The sequence below is a fragment of the Sceloporus undulatus genome, chromosome 3 (assembly GCF_019175285.1).
Source record: "Sceloporus undulatus isolate JIND9_A2432 ecotype Alabama chromosome 3, SceUnd_v1.1, whole genome shotgun sequence".
Classification (NCBI taxonomy): domain Eukaryota; kingdom Metazoa; phylum Chordata; class Lepidosauria; order Squamata; family Phrynosomatidae; genus Sceloporus; species Sceloporus undulatus.
This window is the reverse complement of record NC_056524.1, coordinates 76,030,252-76,054,345: the sequence shown is the minus strand read 5'-3', so window position 1 is coordinate 76,054,345 and position 24,094 is coordinate 76,030,252. Positions and strand designations below refer to the sequence as shown.

General features: G+C 49.3%; 1 protein-coding gene across 11 annotated transcripts in view; it reads right to left on the bottom strand.

Moving 5' to 3' along the window:
• Window positions 1-24,094, bottom strand: part of BCOR (BCL6 corepressor) — a 106,431-nt gene that overhangs the window by 50,175 nt on the left and 32,162 nt on the right. Inside the window, exon 1 of one of the 11 annotated variants that reach the window (XM_042460194.1) lies at window positions 10,400-10,848. The exons of 7 other annotated variants lie outside the window; for them this stretch is intronic. The gene's annotated coding sequence lies outside the window, so the exon portion shown is untranslated. Of the gene's footprint in view, window positions 1-4,103; window positions 5,030-9,304; window positions 10,134-10,399; window positions 10,849-24,094 lie in introns of those variants that run through there. 3 more of the 11 variants (XM_042460198.1, XM_042460199.1, XM_042460200.1) reach the window with 3 other exon arrangements.

Here is a 24,094-nt window from a genome sequence, read left to right as displayed (position 1 = left end):
CCAGTGGTAACTGAGACCTGGATCTGTTGCAGCTGCCCACTGCAGCTGACAGCATTTATCCACCACCACTTTACTAATTAAAATGACTTGATGATTACTCATAAATGGCTAAAGTTTGCAATAAAATCTGTAAAGCCTCAAAACATATTGTGGAAAAACACACCAACAGAAATCTATCCAAAAAGAAGTTCTTTGATATCCTAACAATTTCAGAGAGCAGGCAGATCCCAGGATAACTTTTACAGGGTGCAAAAGCACCAACTTTGTTTGCATAACGTCCCTTTTGAGTTTCTTCTAAAGAATTTCTTTCCCTCGTGCAGCAAACAACATCACCTTAAGCATATCCAGTGACAAGAACTGATACATTAGCCACTAATGTCCTACTGAAATCAATGGAATCCAGCATTAGGGAACTTACAAATGATGGGTCCTGCTCTGAAATAAATGTGAGTGAACGTGAAACACCTACAAGTCTGATAGGTTTCCACCAGTTAACTACACTGGGGCTCTGGAGATTACATGTACTGGACCTTACAGTATCTGGAACAACACACCAACAACACCTTGAGAAAATGCAGCCCTGTGACTAAAACTATCATAAAAAGAAATCTACTGTATAATCTTTAACACCTTTTCTTGATAAAGAAGCCAATAGAGCTTTGAAAGCTTGCATCGTGTATTTTGTGCGTTTCGGCCAGTCTAATAAAAGTATCAGTTTCTTGGATTTTGGATATTATTGTATTGGACCTTACAGAGTGTGCAAATATTATATGTCACCAGTCTCTAATGAAATACTTCAGTAACTAAATATGGAATCACAACACATCCTTGGGGCCAGAGCAGGAAGAGCCTGAGGCTGAATCTTCACTGCAAAAATAATCCAGTTTGACATCACTTTAACTGCCATGGCTCAATGCTAAAGAATGTTGGGAGTTGTAGTTTGTTGTGGCACTAGCGCTCTCTGAGATAGGTTAACTGTCTCACAAAACTACAATTCCCCAAATCCCGTAGCAGTTAGCCATGGCAGTTAAAGTGGTGTCAAAATGGATTGTTTCTGCAGTGTGGTTGCATCCTCGGGCTCTTCCTGCTCTGGCCCCAAGGATGTGTTGTGATTTCTTATTTGGTTACTGGAGTATTTTTAGAGGCAATTAAAGTCGTGTCAAACCAGATTATTTCTACAGTGTGTGTCCTGCCCTAGTGGGAAAGAGGGAGGGAGGGAGGAAAAGATAGCCCCATCCTCCTTAGGAAAAACAGGAAAACCAAGGCCCTTTTCATATTTCCTAAGGAAGCCTCCTGAGAACCAACATGGCCTCTTGCTTTAAGTGCTGGACTATGACTCTGGAGACCAGGGTTAAATTCCCAGCTCGGCCATGAAACCCACTGGATGACTTTGGGTGTCACACTCTCTCAGCCTCAAGAAAAAGCAAGGGCAAACCTCTCCTGAACAAATCTTGCCAAGAAAATCCCACGATAGGGTCGCCATAAGTCGGAAAGGGCTTGAAGGTACACCACAGACAAAAAAAGGAGACCTTGGTGCAAAACACACTGCAGAACTAATCCAATCTGAGACCACTTTAACAGCCCTGGCTCAGAGCTAGGGAATCCTGGGAAAAGGCAGTTTTATGAGACACTGTGTGGTACCAAGTCCGATTCCCAGAATCCCTAGTAAGAAGACGCCAATCTAATCTGTACTGAAGAAATGATGCCGTTTTGGCAATGCTTTAAAACTGCCACGGCTCAAGGCTGTAGAACCCTGGGATTCTGCCATTTTTGTGAGACATTTAGCCTTTTCCTTCGGAAAGCACTGGTGCCACACTACAAATCCCACACTGAGCCAGGGCAATGAAGGCGGTCTCAAACCGGAGGGTTCCTGCAGTGTGTTTGGGAACCTTCCTAAAGGCCTTTGCTTTCTCCAAGAAAAAGCACAAAAGTTGGCAAGGCTGGGAAGGAGTGGAATGCCAGAGGGGCAAACAAGGAGGATCTAATTTTAAACCTGGAGCCCGTCTTTCCTTTTTCCTGGAGGAGGAGGAGGAGGAGTGAGTTCCCATCCTGGCCCAGAAAGGGGTTAAAAATAGTAAGTAGGTTGGTAATCTCCCTCTCTGCTGCTGGCTCTCCTTCTCCCCCGATCCCCAGCCTTTTGATTTGATTAAGTAACCCAACCCTGGTGGCTTTGGCCATTGCAGCTCTTGCAGCCCCTGCGCTGGCAGTGCTTTCGGTAATTCAATGACGCCTGGGCTCCCTCCAGGGAAAGGCATCATTAGCGGGCTCAATGGAGAAGCATTAGCAGCCCCGAAAGGGGGCAAGGAGGAGGAGAGGAAGAAGAGGATGCAGCCCAGATGGGCAAGAAGGAGGAGGAGGAGGATGATGCGGATGCTGCTTCCTTGGTCCTTTCCCCTCCCAGACAAGGCATCTCCACCCGCATTAAATCCTAGTTTGCTGCCTGAGTGAAGTGTCAGGACAAGCTGGGTTTTATTAACACGATTATCGCGGCGCATGATTTATTCCAGGGCTGGCTTTTTAATTGCTCTTCGGAGGGTTCAGCAGGCGTTTCTTTTGACTGAGCTTCAGCCTGCATCCCGCTGTTAAATGCCCGCTTAATAATAAGGAGGGGAGAGCCTTTTCAGGCACACAGGGAGGAGGGAGGAGGGGGAAAGAAACACCCCCTCTTTTTCTTTTCCTTTTTTCAACCCTTCCTCTTTCCAAAGAAAAGGGGAGGAAAAGAAAGAGAAAGCTAATGGCAGGGATTTCTGGGTGTTGTCGTTGTTGTTGTTCTAGTTGCTAAGGCTGCGATCCGTAACTGGGAGGGATTTGCAGTGAAGCAAAAGGGATTTACTTTGTAGCCAAGGTGCCTAGGATCGCTTCTGGTTGTGGCTCTAGGAGTTGCTGCTGCTGCTGTTGTGTGCCTTCAAGTCTTTCCTAAGGCAAAAGACGATCGATCGTGGGGCTTTCTTGCAAATGTTTGTTCAGAAGGGATTTTCCCTTCAGGCTGAGAAAGTGTGACTTCTGCAAGGTCACCCAGTGGGGTCCCAGGTTCCAGCAGGGATTCGAACCCGGGTCTCCAGAGGCCACAATCCAAAGCCTAAACCACATCACAACCATCATGCATCTGAGGAAGGAGACTTTAGTCTAGGAAAGCTCATCCTGCCGATTTCTTTCTTTCAGTGAGTCTCAAAGGTGCTACAAAATCTCTAACTATTGTTTCTACAGACTAACATGGCTATGTCTTTGAATTCCGCAACAACCCTGTCAGGGTTGCAAAAGACTGTCCTTGGACCTCTCTGGCTTCAACTGGCTGGGACTCCCCCCCCCCCAAAAAAAAAGCACCAGCAGGGAAGTGGGGCTAGCCCCAGGGTGACCAGGTGTCCTCCTTTTCCAGGACACACTCTACATTTCAACCTTCTGTCCAGGAGGAATGCCAAAAATGCCCTCCATTTGGAGCACAGCTAAGCAGCATGCATTTTATCTTGACATGAGCATTTTTAGCTTTTCCTCTGGAATGTCCTCCATTTTTCTCGCATGTCCTCCTTTTTAGGATGACCTGTCCTCCTTTGTGGGGAGGGCATCTGCTCACCCTGGGTTGGCCCTCACATGCAAAAAAGGGCATTGGGAGCCACAGGGCCTAAATGCCCAACTTCACACTCTAGCCACAAAACTCTTGCATGGCTTTCATTCACTTTCGATTCCCAGCTGGGCCATGGAAACCCACTGGGTGACCTTGGGTGAGTCACACACTCTCAGCCCCAGGAAAAAACCCTAATAGATCCACCTTAGGGGCAGAAGGGAGTTGAAGGCACACAACAACAAAGCAAAGCAAGGGGGGAACTCAAGTTGTACCTAGCCTGACCCAAAAAAAAGCATCTGAGGTAGCCATGTTGGTCATATACTAAATCCATTAACATCCAAACCATGATGCCTTTATTGGGCCAACCAAAATGCACAACTACAGTACATGTTGCAAGCTTTCGAAGTCACACTGGCTTCTTCATCAGGCAAACAGGAGAAAGAAATTGAAGATGTTAGTCATAGGCCTGTATTTTCTGTTTATGGCCTTGGTTCAAATGATAGGGAGGGCTAACCTGACTCAATAATTCAGAAATTAATACCTAGGAATTCTCTGCATTTTCTCCTCAATCCTTCAGCCGCCTCTTGTTCCTTCTTCAATCCTTTTAGGACTCCTAGCAAGAACATGAAATGGCATCCTCCCTCCCAAAGAGTTTGCATGTCAGAATAATGAAGTAGGCCCAAAAGCTTTGGAGAAAAGGAGAGGACACCCTTTGCCTTCCTTCTCTTTTTCCCCCACCAACCCCACACTAATACTACTTCTACCACCACCACCACCACCTGCAGAGAGAGGCTAGGAGGAAATACTGCACTATCATTCAAAAGGAGTTATTCTACTGGAAAAGACGGGTTTTGCAGAACAGATTTACTGTTTTCCAGATGCCCTGCTCATGTTTTCAAGTCTCCAAGCCTGGAGAGAGTTGATTTAGTTTTACAAACCATGCCTCATCTCCAAGGAGTGGAGGAACACACGGGCCAAAGAGATAGTAAGGCTGAAAGGAGAGCCATGCACTCATAGGCTGCATCTGCAAAGCACAAATAATCCAGTTTGACACTCCTTTAGTTGCCTTAGCTGCCGTGGTTCAGGGCTATGGAATTCTGGGAATGGTAGTTCTGTGAGACGTTAAACCTTTTCTCTCAGAGAGCTCTGGTGCCACAACAAACTCCAGCTCCCAGAATTCCACATCCTTGAGATATGGCAGTTAAAGTGGTGTCAAAGCAGATTATATCTGCAGTGAGGGTGCAGCCTCAGGCTCTTCCTGCTCTTGGCTGGCCTCAAAGATGTGCTGAGTTTTCATATTTGGTCACTAGAGTATTTCTTTAGAGACCATGTGACCTGTCGTATTTGCACAACCTGTAAGGGTCCAATACAGTCAGTCTCCAAAATAATGTCCAAAATCCACAAAATTCCCAGAATTCTATCATTCTGAGCCATGGCACTTAAAGGTCCCAAACTAACTGCAGCAATAACCCAGTTTGAGACTGCTTTAGATGCCCTGACTCTGTTGGGAATTGTAATTTATTGTGGCACCAGGCCTCTCAGACAGAGAAGGCTAAATGTCTCACAAAACTACAGTTCCCAGGATTCCCCAGCATTGAGCCAGGGCAGTTAAAGCGGTCTCAAACCGGATTATTTCTGAAGTGCAGATGCAGCCATGGCCGAGGTATATCTGTGCCCATCACCTTTACCAAAGAGTGCACCTTTCCCAAAACATTCCACATCCAGCCAGAGTTCCTTCAGCTCTCTGGAAATCTGTATTGGTTTTTCTGCTAAACCAAAGGAGCCATGCTCTGAATGTAAAGGTTTGCCAGCTGCTAAAGAAGGAAAGGTCAAAGGCAGGCAGCACAACCATAGAGAAAGAAAACGGAGTCTCCCTCCTGAAACGCTACTATTAAAACATACAAACACACGCAAAACAACAACAACAACAACATTATGTTGCCCTCTGCTTCAAGATGAGCAGCTGCAAATGCACCCCAAGGGAGAATATTCCACTTTCACACCACTTTAACTGCCCTGGATCAATGTGAAAGAATCCTGGAAACTGCAGTTTATTGTGGCAGCAGAGCTTAAGAGTCCGTAAAGGACTTGAAGAAGACACACAACAAACCAAAAAAAGGAGACCTTGGTGCAAAACACACTGCAGAAATAATCCAGTTTGAGACCGCTTTAACAGCCCTGGCTCAGGACCAGGGAATCCTGGAATCTGCAGTTTTGTGAGATCTCTAGCCTTCTCTGTCAGAGCGCCCTGGTGCCACAAGAAGCTACTGTACAGTTCCCAGGATTCCCAATTACTGAGCCAGGGCAATAGAAGCAGTCTCATTCCGCCTCGCACCCTCAGAACATCTGGGCAGCATTTACTGAAGGTGCCTGGGGCTAGATTGTCCTCCACCACACGGAGGACATTTTCCACTGCTGCCCCAGCCCTTTGGAATACGCTGCCCACTGAGCTCCGCTCGACTACCACCCTGGCCCAATTCAGGAAGGACTTGAAAACCTTCCTGTTCCAACAGGCATTCCCCGATTAAGTTCCTGTGGGCCTCCCTCCTCTTCCGTGGCCAAGAGGTTGGGCTATGGGGCTTTTTTGCCTGTTATTTTTATTGCTGTAATATGTTTGTATTTTATAATGTTTTATTGTACTGTTGTTTTTAACCTTGTTGTAAGCCGCCCTGATCGCAGGAAGGAGCGGGATAAAAATAAAAACTTTATTATTATTATTATTTATTAAACTGGATTATTTTTGCAGTGTGTTTCAGACCTGAGTTGCAAATGCACCTCTGAGAATAAGAAGAAGAAGCTGCTGCTGCTGCTCCTTCTTTTCATAGTTTCAGCAACTCAGGGGTAGTAGGCGAAAGTAAACCTCATTTCCTTCCCCCCCAAAAAATCCTTTGAGGGCCCAGAAAGCCAAGAAAGAGTTAACCGCCTCTTTTTGCTGGTTGGAATGAAATTACGGCTGGCAGTGGCGCCGCTGTTTGTTCAACAGACCTCCACTTTTTAAACAGTTCACAAAAAGTTCATCAGGGCGGCAGCGATTATAAATAACGTATGCATGCATCCCACTGCAAAAAAAGGAAAAGGAAACACATGAAGACCCTGGGCAGAAAGGAAGGAGCAAACATCTCACCCCTCCTGAAAGGCTCACACAAGGATCACAAGCCTCTGGCTTTGGCTCTGGCGGTGCTTTTGCACAATCCAAGAGGAACAGGCTTGGCTGCCCCACATGCCCTTTCAGTGGGGGAAGGCTCTGGGCTTCCCTAGGCCTCCTCCAAAGGGGCCTTGGGCTCCCTTCTTCCCCTGATCAACACCGCCTTTGGCATCTGCGCATCCTGTGCCACACAATAATGGCACCATGGTGCTCCAAGGAGGGTTGTGTGGTGTGGAAAAGACTAGAATGGGGCCTTGCCATTAACAACAGAACAATACACTGATTAACATGGAAATCACTCCTCCCTACCCAGGGTCACACAATATATATAGATCCAGATCTCTTCTATGCCAGCATTCTCTGAAGATGCCAGCCACAAATGCTGGTGAAATGCCAGAAATAAACTCTTCTAGAACATGGCCACACAGCCAAAAAAAACCCACAAAAAACTATGGATGCCAGCCATGAAAGCTTTCAACTTCACACGTGAATGGGGTCTTCTTCTTCTTCTTCAGAGGGGTTTTGCCATTGCCATCCTCTGAGGCTGAGAGAGTGTGACTTGCTCAAGCTCACCTACAGGGTTTTCATGGCAGAGCCAGGATTCGAACCCTAGTTTCCAAAGTCTCCCTCCAACCCACTACCCCGGCTCTTTTTTTTTGGGGGGGGGGGGTTTGATGGCCCTTCCATTGCTAAAAAGAGAGCTTGGCCTAGTGGCTTGAGTGGTAGAATTCAAAGATATAGCCATGGTAGTCTGTAGGATCAGTACATGGAGAGATCTTGTACCACCTTTGAGACTCATTGAAAGAAAATTGGCAGCATGAGGTTTTGTAGCCTTCACTCTACTTCCTCTGATGGCCTGAGTGTTGGACTTTGGCTTTGGAGACTAGGGATTGATTTCCAGCTCAGCCATGAAAACCACTGGGGCAAATCACATTCTCTCAGCCTCAGGGGAAGGCAAGGGCAAACCTCTGAACAAATCAGAAATGAAGGCACACAACAACAAAGTATTTATCAGTCGCCTTAAGGACCACGTAGAGAAACGTGGTGGATCTCTTTTAGATTAAAAATAAGATTTTAGATTAAAAATAAGACTACTACACCCAGTGGGCAAGAGATCCCAATCAGCAGAGCCCCAGTTGTTTTTAAATGTTTTCCAAAAGATCCACCAGGCCTTTTAAAAAACCACACACAGCCTGTAACCTACAGTATTTCGACAGAACATTTCCCAAGCTAGTCTGTTTCAAAATCATACCCTACTCGACTCCAGCCTGCAATCCAACATACCCCCCTGGACTGGTGGACTGGTGTAAAAGGAAGCCATGCTGCTGCCAACACAATCATGGGGGGCTGAGGTTTCCCTTCCCTCCCTCCATGAATCGCCCCCTTTAATGACCTCCAAAAGTCTCTAGAAGAGACGGTTCCATATATAGTGTGTGAATGTGTGTATGTTTATATATGTACACAACACACATACACATATATAGTATATATACACACACACACATATATATACTCTATATACAGACACATTCACACATATAGTGTGTGTGTGAATGTGTCTGTATATTGTGTGTATATATATATATATATATAATACACACACACTATATCTGCGTGTGTGTGTATTATACATGCACATCGTGTGTGAATGTGTTTGTGTGTGTGTATAATACACACACACATAGTTTATGAATGTGTGTGTGTGTGCACTATACAGTATATATATATATATATAGTCCAAATGCATCTGAGCAAGTAGGCTCAAGTCTGCCCAAGCTCATGCTACCAATTTCTCTCTCGCGCTCTCTCTAAATGTATATACATACACATACAAGCACACACACACACACACACATAGTCCAAATGCATCTGAACAAATAGGCTCAAGTCTACAACAGCTCATGCTACCAACTTCTCCCTCTCCCTCTCTAAACATATATACATATACATAATAATACACACATGCATGCACACACACACTGTGTGTGTGCATATATAGTGTGTGCATGCATGTATGTTTGTGTGTGTGCATAGTCCAAATGCATCTGAGGAAGCAGGCTGAAGCCTAAGAAAGCTCATGCACGTGCCTCAAGAGGCCTTTTCCCCTCCGTCTGCGCTCTGTCTGAGCGAGGAGAGGAGAGGGGCCTAGCCCTTTGCATCATGCAGCTCCCCTCTGCTGAGCAAGATGGCTACAGTAACTACTATATGAAGACTATAGCCCTGCAAGTTTGGAAAACCAGTCTGCAAAAGGCTCTTGCAGCACCCTGGAGATTAAAACGAAGTTGGCAGCCTGAGCTTCCCTAGACTGGGGCCTAGTCCCTCAGATGCACGAGGTGGAGACTACAGATAGGGGCTGCAGCCACACTGGGCCCACAACAAACTCCAGTTCCCAGAATTCCATAGCTTTGAGACAGACAAAGAGTTAAAGCGTTGCCAAACTAGGTTATTTCTCCAATGTGGAGGCATCTAGGTCTTGCAAAGCTCCTGCGAGCAGTTCGTCTCTTTCAGCGCCTCTCAGGCTGCACTTGCCCTGCAGAAACAAGGCAGAGTTTGAACCGCTCTGGCTCAATGCAATGCCCCGGGACTCTCCCTTTCACCTCCTGCATCTGAGGAAGGAGGCTGGAGTCTACGAAAAGGCAGGACCTGTCCTCTATCTCCACTTTCTGTCCAGGAGAGATTGTCCAAACTGTCCACCATTTTGAGCAGGACACTTCCAGGAGGGTGCTTTAGCTCTTCTTTGGGAGTGTCCTTGCATGCCTTGCACTTTTGTGGTGCTTGGTCCTCCTTTTGTCCGGGAAGCACCTCGAACCACCTTGAGTCACCGCCACCGCAGTACTTTGTCCCTCTGGAAGCGAATCCCCCTCCTCTCTTTCTTTCTTTCTTTCTTTCTCCGCTCTCTCTTTCCTTTCCTTTTCCTTCCTCTCTTAGAGGGAGACCTTTGGATCTCCCTCGCAACGGCAAGGCAGCTTTCTTTGGCAGCCTCGGAGATGCCAGCCAAGCCGTGCCTGCGCACTCCTGCCTTTGCAAACGAGAAAAACCTGATGCCGGCGGCCAAGGGAAGGGAGGAGGAGGAGGAGGAGAAGTGCTGGCTCTTGCCTCTGTCCTGGGGGATGGAGGGGAGGGATCGGGGAAGCCATTCACCCTCCTCCTGGCAGCTTTCTTCGAGGGGAGCAGGGGACCGCCATTGCCATCCTCTGAGGCTGAGAGAGTGCGGCTTGCCCAAGGTCACCCAGCAGGGATTCGAACCCGTGTCCTAGTCCAGCGCTCAAACCGCTCCACTAGGTTGGCTCTCTAGTCATGCTCAAAATGGAGGGACCTTTGGGAATGCCTCCTGGACCGAAGGCTTGAAAGGGAGGGCCGCGTCCTGGAAAAGGAGGACGCTGGATCACTCGCTCTGATGCATAGAAAAAGTGGAAAGAAAGGGAAGGTCGGCAGCCGGGCTTCAGGCAGCTCCAGCGAGCCAGAGAAAGAGAATGGATGGATGGATGGATGGATGGATGGATGGATGGATGGATGGTGCGAGGAGGACCTGGGTTCCCTTTTGGCGCCTTCCCTCTTTCCACCTCCAGCTCCTTTTGGCCGCCCTCCAGTTTCCACTGCCTCCTCCTCCTCAGCCCCAGAGCCCCGGCCCCGAAGGAAAGCGCAGGCCAGGGCCCCTTCTCCCCCTGCCCCCAAAAGGAAAGCCGACCCACCTCTCCGATCCCCAATTCCAGGAGGCCACGATGGGCCAAGACCAGCCGAGATCCCTTTCCTCCAGCCGCCTACTCCTGGCTGCCAAGGCGGGAGCAGCCCCGCCGGAACACTGCTCCTCTCCCCTCCCTCCAAACTGTTGCAAAGGTGCTAAGCATCTCAAGGGTCCTCCCTGGGAAAACACGTGATCCTTGCCTCCAGCCCTGTTGTTGTTGTGAGTGATGTTGTTGTGTGCATTCCAGTCGTTTCCGACTTTGCGGCGACCCTGAGGCGAAAATGCCTTGGCACGATTTCTTCAGACCGGGACTTTCCCCTGAGGCTGAGAGAGTGTGACTTGCTCAATCAAGGTCGACCCAGTCAGGTTCCAGCAGCGATTCGAACCCGGCTCTCCAGGGTCACAGTCCAAAAGTCAAGCCACTAGACTGCTTCGCAACAACCCTGTGAGGTCGGACAGGCTGAGAAAAGCGCCCTCCCGCTCCCAGCCCAAGTTGGAGAGGATCTGTTTTTCTGGGCCACCCGCTTTAGAGCCCCCCTTTTTTTCCCCTCACAAAGGTCGCAAACACACTGCAGAAATAATCCAGTTTGAGACCACTTTAACTGTGCTGGCTCAGCGCTAGGGAATCCTGGGAGCTGTAGTTTATTGTGGCACCAGAACTCTCTGACAGAGAAGGCTAAATGTCTCACAAGACTAGAGTTCCCAGAATTACCCAATATTTAGCCAGGACACTTAAAGTAGTCTCAGACTAGATCGTTTCTGCAGTGTGTTTTGGACTAAACTCTTACCCTAGACACCCACAGATACACACACATACACGCCACACAACGGAGAACCAAATCCCGCACTGTTTAATGCCAGCCTTGCAAATCGTGCGATGTTGAAACCGCAACCGAGCAAGTGGCCAATAAACTTGAGTACATTTGAACACGTCGTTGTGTGTGTGTGTGAAGGTTGTGTTTGTGAGGCAACCAGGCAAGCTTCCATAATCTCTGCAGCCGACTGAGGGAGGGACCCTGACCTTTACCCGAGACGGCTGGCATTTCGTTTGACCACAGAGTGCGAACTACAAGAGCTTTCCAGCAGATCTCAGACCCGGGGGAAGGAGAGAAAGAACCGTTGGAGTAGTCTAGTTTTTAAGAGGGCTGGGTTCAAATGCACCCTGCTTCAACTGGGCAGCAGTTTCGGGTCAGTCTGGACCCCGCTTGAACTGCCAATGGCTCCATGCTATGAAATTCTGGGATGTGTACTTTGTTGTGGCCCCAACAAACTACACATCCCAGAATTTCATAGCATGGAGCCATTGGCAGTTCAAATGGGGTCCAAACAGATTATTTCTGCAGTGCGGATGCAAAGAGCAGAAGAAGAGGAAAGCTTTCTTCTGCCTAATGTGGGCTTCACAACCCCAAGAGTGTGTTTTTGTGTGTCACCGAAAAAAGGGGACACAAGATGTTCAGGATCCAGGGGAGGGGGGGACGATGCTACAAAGCCAGCCCCCCTCCCCTGCCCCCCCCCTCGTCCATGCAAAGGGCTTTCCTGGCCCCCTCCCTGGATGTTTAGGGAGTCCCCACCACCGTCGGGGCTTTCCCTTCTTTTCCTTGCGCACCGACCATCGGCGTATCAGATCAGATTTTCTTCCTTGCTCCCTGCTTTTGCACAGCTCTCTCTCTCCGAGACACACAACACACACCCCACACACTCCGTCTCCTTCCTCCGCAAGCCGCGGAAGACTGCAACTCGTGTCCGCCATTTGGGAAGCCAAACTTGCGGGGAAGCGACGCGGGGAAAGAGGACTAAAAGAGAAGCCCTCCGAATGGGAAAATGGCTGGCGAGGCTTCGCGTAACCTTGGTGGCAGGCTCCGCCAACGAGGAGGGGGGAAAGGCAGAGGCAATCAAACCTCCCAGACTTATGAAAAAGCTGGGAGGCCTGCATTTAACACTCCCCCCCCCCATTAATTGCTTGATGGATAAAATAGGCGGAGGACTGGTGTGCTGCCTTCCTACACTTAAGTTCATTTGAGTTGCAAGAAAGAAAGAAAAATGCGTAGCGTAGTGGTTTGAGTGTTGGACTCTGGAGACCAGGGTTTGAGTACCCTTTCGGCTATAAAACCCATTGGGAGACCTTGGGCGAGAAGTCACACTCTCTCAGCCTCAGGGAAAGGCAAGGGCAAGCCTCCTCTGACCCAATCCTGCCCGGGAAAACCCCACTATAAGGGTCGCCATAAGTCGGAAAGGACTTGAAGGCACACAACAAGGCTCAGCCCATTTGGGCTACAATCCTCCACTCGCAGTTGTGTTGTGTGTTATGTGCCTTCAAGTCGTTTCCCACCCATGACGACCCTATCGTGGGCAGAGAGATTTTGTAGCCGCTTTGAGACTCACTGAAAGAAAGAAATTGGCAGCATGAGCTTTCCTAGACGAAAGTCTACTTCCTCAGATGCATTTCGGTTAGTCTCAAAGGTGCTACAAGCTCTCTCTACGTACTGATTCTACAGACTAACAGGGCTTGAATTCGACCCTATCGTGGGGTTCTCTTGGCACAGTTGCTTCAGAGGGAGGGTGCCATTGACTTTCCCCTGAGGCTGAGAGTGTGATTCCACACACACACACGCACACACTTGCTGGGAAGTAAATCAAGCTGAATTCCCCGGGGAACTTCCTTCTGGGGAAAGCCCCCAAGGACTATAGATACAGAGCCAGTCCTCCATTTCCACGGATTCAAGCATCCAGGGCCTGAAAATAAAATGTCAAGCGCACAAAGCAAACCTGACCTGGCTCAAGGCTATGGAATTCTGGGAGTTAGAGTTTGTTGTGGGGCCCAGAGCCGAGGGCCCAGAATTCCATAGCCTTGAGCCAGACAAAGAGTTAAAGCGGTGCCAAACCGGGTGATTTCTCCACTGTGGATGCAGATCTGCCTTTCCGTCTTTGATCTCCCGGAGCCGCCGCGCCATTTTAGGCGAGAGCGACTCGGCAGCCAGGTTTCCGCCGCTTGGTTGCTTTGCGAGAGAACAACAGCGGCGACGAGGCGGAGAGATTCACATCCATCACAAGTTCGCAACTTGCCTCCGATGCAGCAGCAGCTGCAGCTAGCTCCTTTCCGGGTCGGAAAGACCAAGGCGAGGCCGCCCTGGGCATCCACGCCGCCCGAGGACTCACACCTATCAACTCCTACTATAGGTCTCCAGCACAGTGTTGGGAGTACAGCTCTGGAGAGACCAGGGAAACTCCGCGAAACTCGGCCGTGGAAGCTCACTGGGTGGGTGGCCTTGGGCAAGCCACACTCTCTCAGCCTCCTTAGGGGAAGGCAATGGCAAACCTCCTCTGAGCAAATCTTGCTAAGCAAACCCCATGACTTAGGGTCGCCATAAGATGGGAAGGACTGGAAGGCACACAACAACAACAGCAGCAGCAGCAACAACAACAACAACAAAGGTCTCCCTCTATGAAGCCCTGCCGGCGGTCCATCTTTGATCCAAAGAGCGTGGATGGATGGGGACCGGGTTTTCCTTTTTCTCCCCCCTACAAAAATAAAAAAAAACCCTTCTCCTAGCCTCAAGCCAATGTGCCAAAGAAAAGGAAGAGTGTGGTTATGGATTCTGGATTCTGAATCAAAGTGAAGCGGTTTTAGGGGGCATCCTAGCATTCAGGGAGATCTGGGTGTCTGCCTGTAAAGCAACATGGCGAGAAATCCCCCCTTTTAAAGACAATGATCCGACTAGCTTCCTTGCCAGCGAAGCTCGACTGAGGTCCAAAACACACTGCAAAAATAATCCAGTTTGGTACCGCTTTAACTGTCGTGGCTCACTGGTAGGGAATTGGTCACTTGTCCTGGGGATTGTTTATTGTGGCACCAGAGCTCTCTGACAGAGAAGGCTATAAGTGTCTCACAAAAAGTTCCCAGAATTTCCTAGCACTGGGCCAGGACAGTGAAAGCGGTCTCAAACTGGATTACTTCTGCAGTGAGTTTTAGATTTGAGAAAAGAGGGGGGCACACATATGAATTGCACACATCTGCGACACATGGGGATATAAATAGACCCACAGGCCTGTGCCAGGAGAGCCAGATGAAAAGCTAGGCTCTTTTGATCGCCGCCTTCCAGATTTTGAAGCACCTAAGACCCACACAAACCCACACCCTCCGGGTAGAGTTCGAAAAGATAGCCGTGTTAGTCTGTAGAATCAGTATGTCCAGAGATCTTGTAGCACCTTTGAGACAAAGTGCAAGAAAGACATGGACAGCATGAGCTTCTCTAGACTTCGGAGGAAGTAGCCTGAAGTCTAGGAAAGGCCATGCTGCCAATTCCGTTCTTTCCGTGAGTCTCAAAGGTGCTACAAGATCTCTCTTCATATTAATAATAATTGCACCGGAGGAAGGAGACTGAAGGAAAGCTGGGGCTGCCAATTTCTTTCTCTCAGTGTGAAGTCTCAAAGGTGCTACAAGAGCTCTCTACGTACAGACCCTCATTGTGAATGCGACCCTTCTCTCGCCCCCTTGGCTCGCCTGCCTGCCTGCCTGCCCGCCCCCGTTCCCCGGGGCTTCTCCTCCGCCTTCCCGGGATTCACGGGGGAAGAACGGAGGCGCTCTTGATCCCGGGCGCGTTGCTTGGGCTTCATGGTGGCTGACAGGGCCTGCGCTTGCCTCCCTGACGGAGCCCCACCAGCCTCAAGGGGGCTGAGGGATCGGGAGCACATACACACACAGAGAGAGAGACGCGTGTCCAGGAGGGCTACTCTGGCAGCTCCGAGAGCTGGAGCCTCTCTCTGTGTGTCAGAGGAAGAAAGCAAGCAAGCAAAGCCGGAGAGTCCCCGGGGAAGAGGGGGAAAGGCAGCATCTCATTATTCAGCAAATGGCCGGCGCGCCGACAAGCGCGATTCAGCTTGGTTGGCTCGCTGTCGACGGCTCTGCGGAGCTTAACTAGCCTTAAATCCTCCCGCTCCCCCCGCAGGACCGTCTGCCTGGCTGCTGCCTGCGTCGGCGGCCCCTCTGCCTCCCCTCGCCTTCCCCTTGCCTTCCCCTCGTCGTCCTCCGCCTTCCTTCCTCCCTCCCTCCTCCCTCCTCCTTCCCTCTTCCCCCGCCAGCCTCCCAGCCAGCCAGCCACCAGATTGGTCCGGGAGTTAAGCATTCGCAAATGGAGACTATTTTAACGAGGCGGGGAAGGGAAGGGAAGGGAAGCGATCGGCTCTTCTTGGAAAGCGCTGCCTGAATGGAAGCCCCTTTTATGCCTCTTGCAAAGGAGGAGGGGAAGGTGGTGGAGGGGATTTACTCAGGAGGAGGAGGAGGAACTCCCTGGTTGCAAAGGCAGGACGCGACGGGCAAAGCCGCTTAAAGGCGCAACGAAGCCTCCCGGGGATTATGGGCCAGCCGATCCCCGTTCCCTCGCGCCCTTCGCAATCTCTCTGGCTGGAGGCCAATTCCCGATGGAGGGCGACCCTATCGCGGGGGTTTCTTGCCAAGTTTCCTTCAGAGGGGGCATCCTCTGAGGCTGAGAGAGTGTGATCCAGTGAGGATCCGAACCCTGCTCTCCCAGAGTCGTAGTCCGAGGCTCAAACCACTACGCCACGCTGCCAGCTCCGAGCCGGAGTAGCTTCCCTATCAGCGTTTCTTCGGGAGGGAAAGGCATATTTCCACATGCCTTCCAGAACGGAGAGGAGCGCGACAGACTTTAGTAGCCGAAACCTCCCGATCTGAGACATTTCATGTCAGATCTAACACACTCACACTGACACCCAGAGACCCCCCCCCACACACACCCACCCACCCGTCCTACCGAATAAAGAGGGGGGGGGGGGGGGAAGCCCCTTCGGCAAAACCTTGCCTTTCGTTTCGCAAGGCTCGCATTTCCAGCGCTGCGCGGGTTTCCAGCCTCGCATTAAGCCGTCTCTGCTGTACGCCTTCGAGTCATTTCTGACTTATGGCGACCCTACAGTGACCCTGTCCGGGGGTTTTCTTAGCAGAATGTGTTCAGAAAGGGGTTGCCCTTGCTTTCCTCGGAGGCCGAGAGAATGTGACTTGCCAGAGTTGGGTTTTTGTGGCCAAATGGGATTCAAACCCGTATCCCAGTCCAGCACCCAAACCACTATACCACGGACCACGCTGGCTTTCAAACCCATCTGTGGTGCAATATTCTCCCTGTCTTAAACCCCACTGATCTGAATGGGACTTAATCCCAGGTGGGCATTGGACTGTTGTTGCATGCAATGGGACTACAGTCCCCATGAGGCTGTACAGGAAACGGGTCGCCTGGGCAGAAGCCAAGCCCCGGGCGGGCACCAGCCAGCGAGTTGCCAGGCTGCAGGGCACTTTCCGAGGGTCAAGCCAGCCCTTCTCTCTAGAGCAGACCCACCGCAACCAACAAACGCTGGTCGTTTCAGTAAACCTAACACCAGCCACACGAGAGCCTTGCCTAGTGGTTTGAGTGTTGGACTCCGAGTCCCAGCTCGGCCCTGACCTTGGGCAAGCCACATGCTCTCAGCCTCAGAGGAAGGCAAAAGGCAAACCTCCTTTGAACCAATCTTGCCAAGAAGAAAAACCCTTCGGGTAGCCCAGACTCGGAAACGGCTAAAAGACACACAACACACAACGCAAAGTGAGCCACAGGGGTGCCAGCCATCAAACCACTCTTCTCTCACTCTATCGGGAATCGGACGCGGAACTCAGAGCAATGCGGTTCAAGCGCCAGAGGAGACCAAAAACCCTCATCCATGGAGCCAGAAGAGGAATGATCCCGCTTTAGACGAGTCCAAGGTTTGGGGAGAGCCGAGGACGAGATGTGCACAAGAGGTCGCCTCTGCCTTCCTCCCTCAGTTCTGAAGGGAAGGGATGAAGGAAGGAAGTCAGAGGCGGCCTCTTGTACACATGCTCTCAGCCTCAGTCCCTAAAAGAAGTCAGGATGCAAGGAAGTCAGAGGCAGCCTCTTCTAAACACACACACCGGGGCCTGGCCGACCGCAAACTTTCGTGGCTGGCAAGGTTTCCTTCCTCGGCTGCGAAAGCCTGGCTCTCCTATGCCAGGGCTGGGCATCCCTGCTACCAAAGGAGGCCGATTGCAGGAGGCAGTGCCCGCTTTGCCACCTTGAAATGGGGCCCAAAGCAAGGGACTCTGATCAGGGCAGCAACTGCGCTGCAGATGGGCGGCAATGTATCCCCCCCCCCCCCACTTCTGCGGCTGCTTCTGCTGCTGGGAGCCTTAATTACTGGCTCTTGATCCGTGGGACTCCGACACGACACCGCCAAGGTTAAAATGCCCGGAACAGCTCGGAGCAGATGTGAGCGAGTTGGCAGACGCGCAAATGAGGTCTGCCTCCAAGCACGATAACAAGTGACTAATGCATTGCGCCGCGCGGCAAGAAAATGATTTCCCCTCTCATTTGCATTCGCTCTTCCCCCCCCCCCCTTCAGACCTTCTTTTAAAAAAAGGCACCCAAGGATGGTCCTTCCCGCTTCGCCCCCATCCCCATTCCTGGGAGGCAGTCCTGGGAGGAGGAGGGGGTGATGGAAAGATGGATAACAACAACAACGCAGACTTTTAAGAGATTTGTGGAAGCAGGAAAGGATTTGTTCGTGTTTTGGCGACGAGGCGGCCGTGTGTTTCTCTTTTCCGCCTTGGCTCCCAGGCAAAAAGGAGTTTCGCAAGCAGCATTCCTCCAGAAAATGGGAGACGTCACGTTAAAGCCCGATTTATGGCTCCGGCGCTGAATGAATGAATGAATGAATGGCTGCTGGGGGCATCTTCCACCAGGAGGGCTTTTGCGCACAGAAACCGGAGAGTGACAGATACGCCTCGCGAGAGTGACGGGGAAATCACATTTCGAGGCCCACATGCCAGTCGCCCTTAAACAAATCTGCCTCCGCCAAGAAGAAATTAAAATTCACATAGCGAGGAGAAAGGTTGCTTAGGTTTTATGAAGATTGAGTCCACAAGGCAAAACACCATATTGAAACTATATTACTAACTACTACTACTAGGGAGTGCTTTGATTGTGAGTTCCTGCATGGTGGGGGGTTGGACTGGATGACCCTTGAGGCCTCTTCCAACTCTACGGTTCTATTTCTATTTTTACTACTAGTACTGCTGTTAAGTCTGCTACTGCTGCTTGCAGCTCCAACCTGTTCATGCAGAGTCAGGACTGAAACAAGACCCACAGAAGAGTTAGATGGGGGGTATTCTTTAAAAGCCATTACAACTGAAACTGAGAGTGTGCTCCACTGAAGAATTTCCCCAAGGCCTTTAGAAACCGTCTGAAAACGGGTTCGTTTCTTGCGTTCAGAAAAGCACCAGCGCATCATGACTCATGAAATTAGCAATCTCTTTTTCCATTTCCCATATCTGTGGTTCAGTTAAAAAGAAAAAGAAAAAAGAAAGCTCTCTTGAACCTCTCCTTCACAGTGGAAGTTAATTTGAGCGTGATCTAGGTCATAACACACAGGTCATCCATTGCCACGTGCTCAGAAATAAGAGGCATCCAGAGAACAGCTTCAGACATTACAGAAAAACAGGCCAAGGAGACGCATGAGTCACACTTCCGGAGCGCTGTCTGAAGCAGGAAACCGCGCATGGCAAGATGCACAAGGGACAAGACATGGGTGCCGCGGAAGAAATAGGCATTTTCGCTTCAGATTTTACACCAGACATATGAAAAGGCCTCCTTGGCGAGAATGTCTAAAGGTGGGATAGGAATCATGCTGGCATCCAGGTACTCTTGGGGCTGCAAATCCCAGTAGCCCTCGCCTGCATAGCAGGTGGTAAAGAACACTGGGAGTTGCAGTCCAATGCCATCTGAAGGGCTGCATGATTGCCACCACTGGTCTAAATCCACCTTGAGACATGTGGAGCCATGTGCTGGTACTCTCTTTCTCTCCAGCTGGAAAAGTTGCATACACTACTATTTTGCACAAGGATATTTTTCACCCTCTGCATTAGAGAGCCATTCCAAAATGCAACCTATTTCAAAACATTTCGGAAGCGTGAAACAACTCCAACCTACTCTTCCATTGGGACTGGGGCAGAACAGAGTGCTTCTTGTAAGGTGCTGTCCCAAGATGTTTTGCTGCCTGATGGAAAGGACAACATCTCTTCTCTCCTCCTGTCCCCTGCCTGCCATCTCCATATACCAACCAAAGCAGACTGATGGCTAAGTTTGATGCTAGCAAGGGAGCCAGCAGTGGCTGTAGGCTTTGAAGGGTGTTATAAAGCCTGTGACACATACAGCTCTATTCTCCAATAAACAGGAATTGAATAGGAGCTACTGTCTGAGCAAGATGAATCACTCTGCCCAGTAGTAGGGCCAGGCCTTGTTTCTCCACATGTTCTCAAAAGATCTTCCAAACAACAGATTCTACTTCTAGTGAGCCAAAGCAAAGAATAGAATCCCATGAAATGTTATGCAGCTATAGTATTCCACACAGACCTCTCAAAGGACTATCACAAAAAGCACTTTTACATGGTTAGGTAGATAGGCAGAAATATATAAACACACAGGTCTTTCCCAAACTCTAAAGAATCCTTCCAGACTTTTAGGACCTCATTTTAGGACTCCATGTACTGTATGGGTTTCCACTGGGTGATGAGACAGTGGTGTACATGTAGGTGTGAATCAACCCAATTCTCTCTGTTTGTATAAATAAACACAGAAGTCACATGGGGAAGTCCTGGATTGCAGTTAGCACATAGTAAGAAAAGAAAATTACTGGGACTACAACTAGAAACTGCAACATCAGGAGTAAGTCCCACTAAACTCAATGGGACATCTTGGTAGACATGCATACATTGTGCAGGATAACACCAAGCTCTATTGTAAATCAAATTCATTTTTAGATTTAAGATTGTAATATTTCTTCTCTGCTTTCAGAGACAAAAGAGTTGTGATTTGAGGGTTGGATTAGGTCTCTGGGAGACCAGGGTGGGCTATGGAAGCACATTTGGTGGTCATGAACAAGTCACATGCTCTTAGCACAGAAGAAGACAAGGGCAATCCCCCTACGAACAAAGCTTGCCAAGAAAATCCCATAACTGGTCCACCTTAGAGTCATCATAAGATATGAATTAGTTGAAGGCACCCAACAACAGCAACATATAAACCACCTTGATGCGCATATATATATATATATATATATGTGTGTGTGTGTGTGTGTGTGTGTGTGCACATTCACACACACATGGAAACTTTTTTTTCAAAATAGTGAAGCATTTTAGAAAGACATAAAAGTCACAGAGCATAGAAAGTTTTGTATATGTATATGTCCGCCTTTTTGTTTGATGACCAAAAACCAGATCAGAATGACTACATTGTTTTCTCTCCTCAGTCTTATGCTGAAAGCAATAGGTCATCCAGAAAGAAAGCCCAGGAACTATGTTTTAGCTTGGATTTCTGTGCAGCAAACCCTACTTACTCCCTTTCAAGTCTGTTTAGCACAGCAGCATCAAACTGGCCTTCAACCAAAGAACCAACACCAGAGTCACACCAAGTCCTGTTTTCTTACTAAGAGATGGGAAATAACAACCAGGTGAGTAACTACCTTAAGAGCTGAAAGCAACCCTACAAATGAAGCAACATGCAGAGATTCATTCTCCTGTCATACTGGTTCTGCTCCATCCTCACAACTTTCTCTTAAAATAATTAAAATCAACACAAGATGAACATATTGTTTGAGAAACACATGCCAAGATGTCCTCACCTGTGTGATCAATCCTAAGTTTTTATTTCTCAAACAAATTAAAAGAAACATATTGTAGGTAGACCCCGCTACCGCCACACAGATCCTAGCATTCTTTGTCCATGAGAATCAGGCAATTTTGATTTATGCTTCGCAAGAAAGAGGCCTGAGTCAACTACAGTATGTGCAAAAGGCATTCCTATCTTTTACTCCTAAATCACTTTGTACTACCAGACTGATTTATTCCAGAGTGATTACACCCCAATTAGTTGAGAAGAGAGCTTGCTTCTAAGGAGGTGGTTTTAGGATAATAAGCCCAAGCCTCTTGGCTGAGCCTGGCTTTGTGATTTTTTTTAGTATTCTAGTTTCAAGTAAAGGCATTGTGTTTAACTAAGTGTATGATGGCATACTGGAGCAGGTCAACAAAAGTCTCCTGAGCTAGAGTGAAACATTCTTAAATCCTGAAAGAATGTAAAAATGAACTATCCTCCTCCCCCCCCCCCCCCCACACACACATAAACCTGTTTAGTAAAGTAATTGTGGTGCAAATTACACTGCTTTTGCTTGGGGGTGCTAAGCAAAACTTTGATTTGAGTTGAGAACTTGATCTCAGTGCTTCTGTGCATAAGCTTTTAACACATCTAGCTATACCTTAGTATCTCTACCTAATGTCTCAGGCCTACCAACTTTTATTCCAGAAGGATATGTTCTGAGTTGTTATTTGTATTGTGAGGGGAGGGGAGCTAGAAAAAAACAAGATGCTTCAGTGCTTAACTTCAAATAGGTTCTTCCCTGGGAAGAACCTAGTGGCATCAACCTCAGAAACCACTTCTGAGTCCTGGAACCACAATTTGGCTATGACTATTTTGTGCTTGAATGCTGGCCAGAAGAGAGTGAGCACATGTAGAGTGCATTTGGAATGAGAGAGAAGGGATTTCAGGACAGAGAAGCTGCCACCAACATACTTGAGCATTGGCAGTCCTCTGTTTATGCAGAGATATGAAATCTTTGGCCCCCCAGATACTTTATGAGACCATCCAGCCTGCCTGGGTTCCATGACCCTTGGAGGCACATTTGGTGGGGACACAAGACAGGGCTTTCTCAGAGCCTGCTCCTAGGTATGGCATTCCCTGCCAATTGTCTTCCTTCCTGTTGTCCTGCTGCCAAGATCTTTTGTGATATTAGGTGGATTTTTTTGGCAATTGGCTGGTACTGGGGAGGGAGCTTTTAGTGGGTGTTTGTAATTCCTTTCCATCCAATAGTAATACTGGAAACATGTGAAAGATGTGAAGTTGAAGGCTTTCATGGCTGGCATCCACAGTTTTTTTGCGGGTTTTTCGGGCTATGTGGCCATGTTCTATAAGAGTTTCTTCCTGACATTTCACCAGCATCTGTGCCAGCCACAGATGTTGGCAAAACTTCAGGAATAAACTCTTCTAGAACATGGCCACACAGCCCGAAAACCCCCCCAAAAATAAAAATAAAACTATGTGAAAGATGGCTCTGCACTCCAGTCTGTCCTTGCTTGAGGTTACAGGCATCTTTGTTCCAATTACATTTACCTCTTCTTTGTCACCATTATACCCAACACTCTCATTCCCCCAGTGTTTAGTAAGAGATACACTGATGATATTCTGTTCCCTCTTATTTCTTGCCATTTGGTCCAGTCCCTTTTAAAGTTGGGTCTGAGATGGATTAGTTATTGTTACTAAAGCAACTAAGATCTGGAGAGAAAGTTACTTCTTGAGTCTACAGCTCTCAGAACCCCTGTCCGGCTGTCTAGGGGATTGTGGAAGCTGTAGTCCAAGAAGTAACTTTTGTAAGCTTTGAAAAGCAGTATTCCCCCCCTTGACTTCAGGGGCCTCCTCTAGGATCATTCGCACTCCGTGTGTAACTGAGATAACCGAGATAAGCATACTAAGGTATGACTCACTCCGGTTCTTAAAACGAGAAGCTCATCCTCATCTCTTTCCTTCCTCTCTCCTTGCAGGGGAGAGAGAAAGAGGTAGTCTTGTGGGGAGAGGGAGGGAGGGAGGGAGGGTGACTAAATAAAAGTTCTAGAAACAGTATTTCGCTCTGAAAGCTCCTGCCACAGATCAGTCAGCATCTCTGCAAAGCAGCAGTTCGTTTTGCACGCTGCGGGGGTGGAAAAGGAAGGGCCCTTGCCTGCTTGGTTCAAGGCGCCAGACCTGACTAAACCAGCTGAACTGTGGCAGAGGTCCTTCTGAGGAAGCAGGGTTTGGAGTGTGCTGCAAGGGGCGGGGAAGAGAGAGAGGGGGGGAGCGGGAGAGAGAGAGACCCCCCGAAAAAATGTCCATCCCAGGAGGTCTTTGAAGTCACCCCCGAGAAGGCCTTAAACGCTGAAGAAGAAGAGAGGATGCAGCCTTTGTCGGTAGGCTTGCAGCTTTCGTTGCAAGAGCCGGAGCGGAGCCGTCCTCCCCCTACCGCCACGACACACACACACACACACACACACGCACACACACGCACACAGCCCTCCCTCCTTCCCTCCTTCGCCATAGTGAGCGCTTTGTGCAAACGCCGAAGAGGCGCGGGCTGCTCGCGCTCCAACAGCTGTCACATTATTTGCACTAGCTGTAAACAGCCTTCAACCAACGTCGTGTTTCCTCCCCCCTTCTCCTCCCCTCCCCTCTCCTCCCCCGGCCGCTTTCCCCGCCCATCCCCCACCCCATAGTTAAATCCAGACTAACAATCCCCAGTTCGAGATCAAACCAACAACAGCAGCATTGTGTCTGCCTGCCTCGCTGGAGCATCCCTGCTCCTGCAGCTGGCTGGCTCGAAACAAGGCGATCCCTCTCCCCAGCCCCCAGCCCCCCCACAAATAGTGGCCTCCAAGGAGCCATTTGTATCAGCCCACCCCTTCCCTCACGGGCAAAGGCCCCTCAGGCAAGAAAGGGGCTTTTTCAAAGTCAAGGGTCGCCCCCCAGCCCGCCGCCCCCACTCTCCCTGGCTTGACTTTCTCCTTCCTTTCCTCCCGAAGAGCCGGGCCAGGCCCCCAGCCCACTGCCTGCCCCCCACCCGGGCCAGC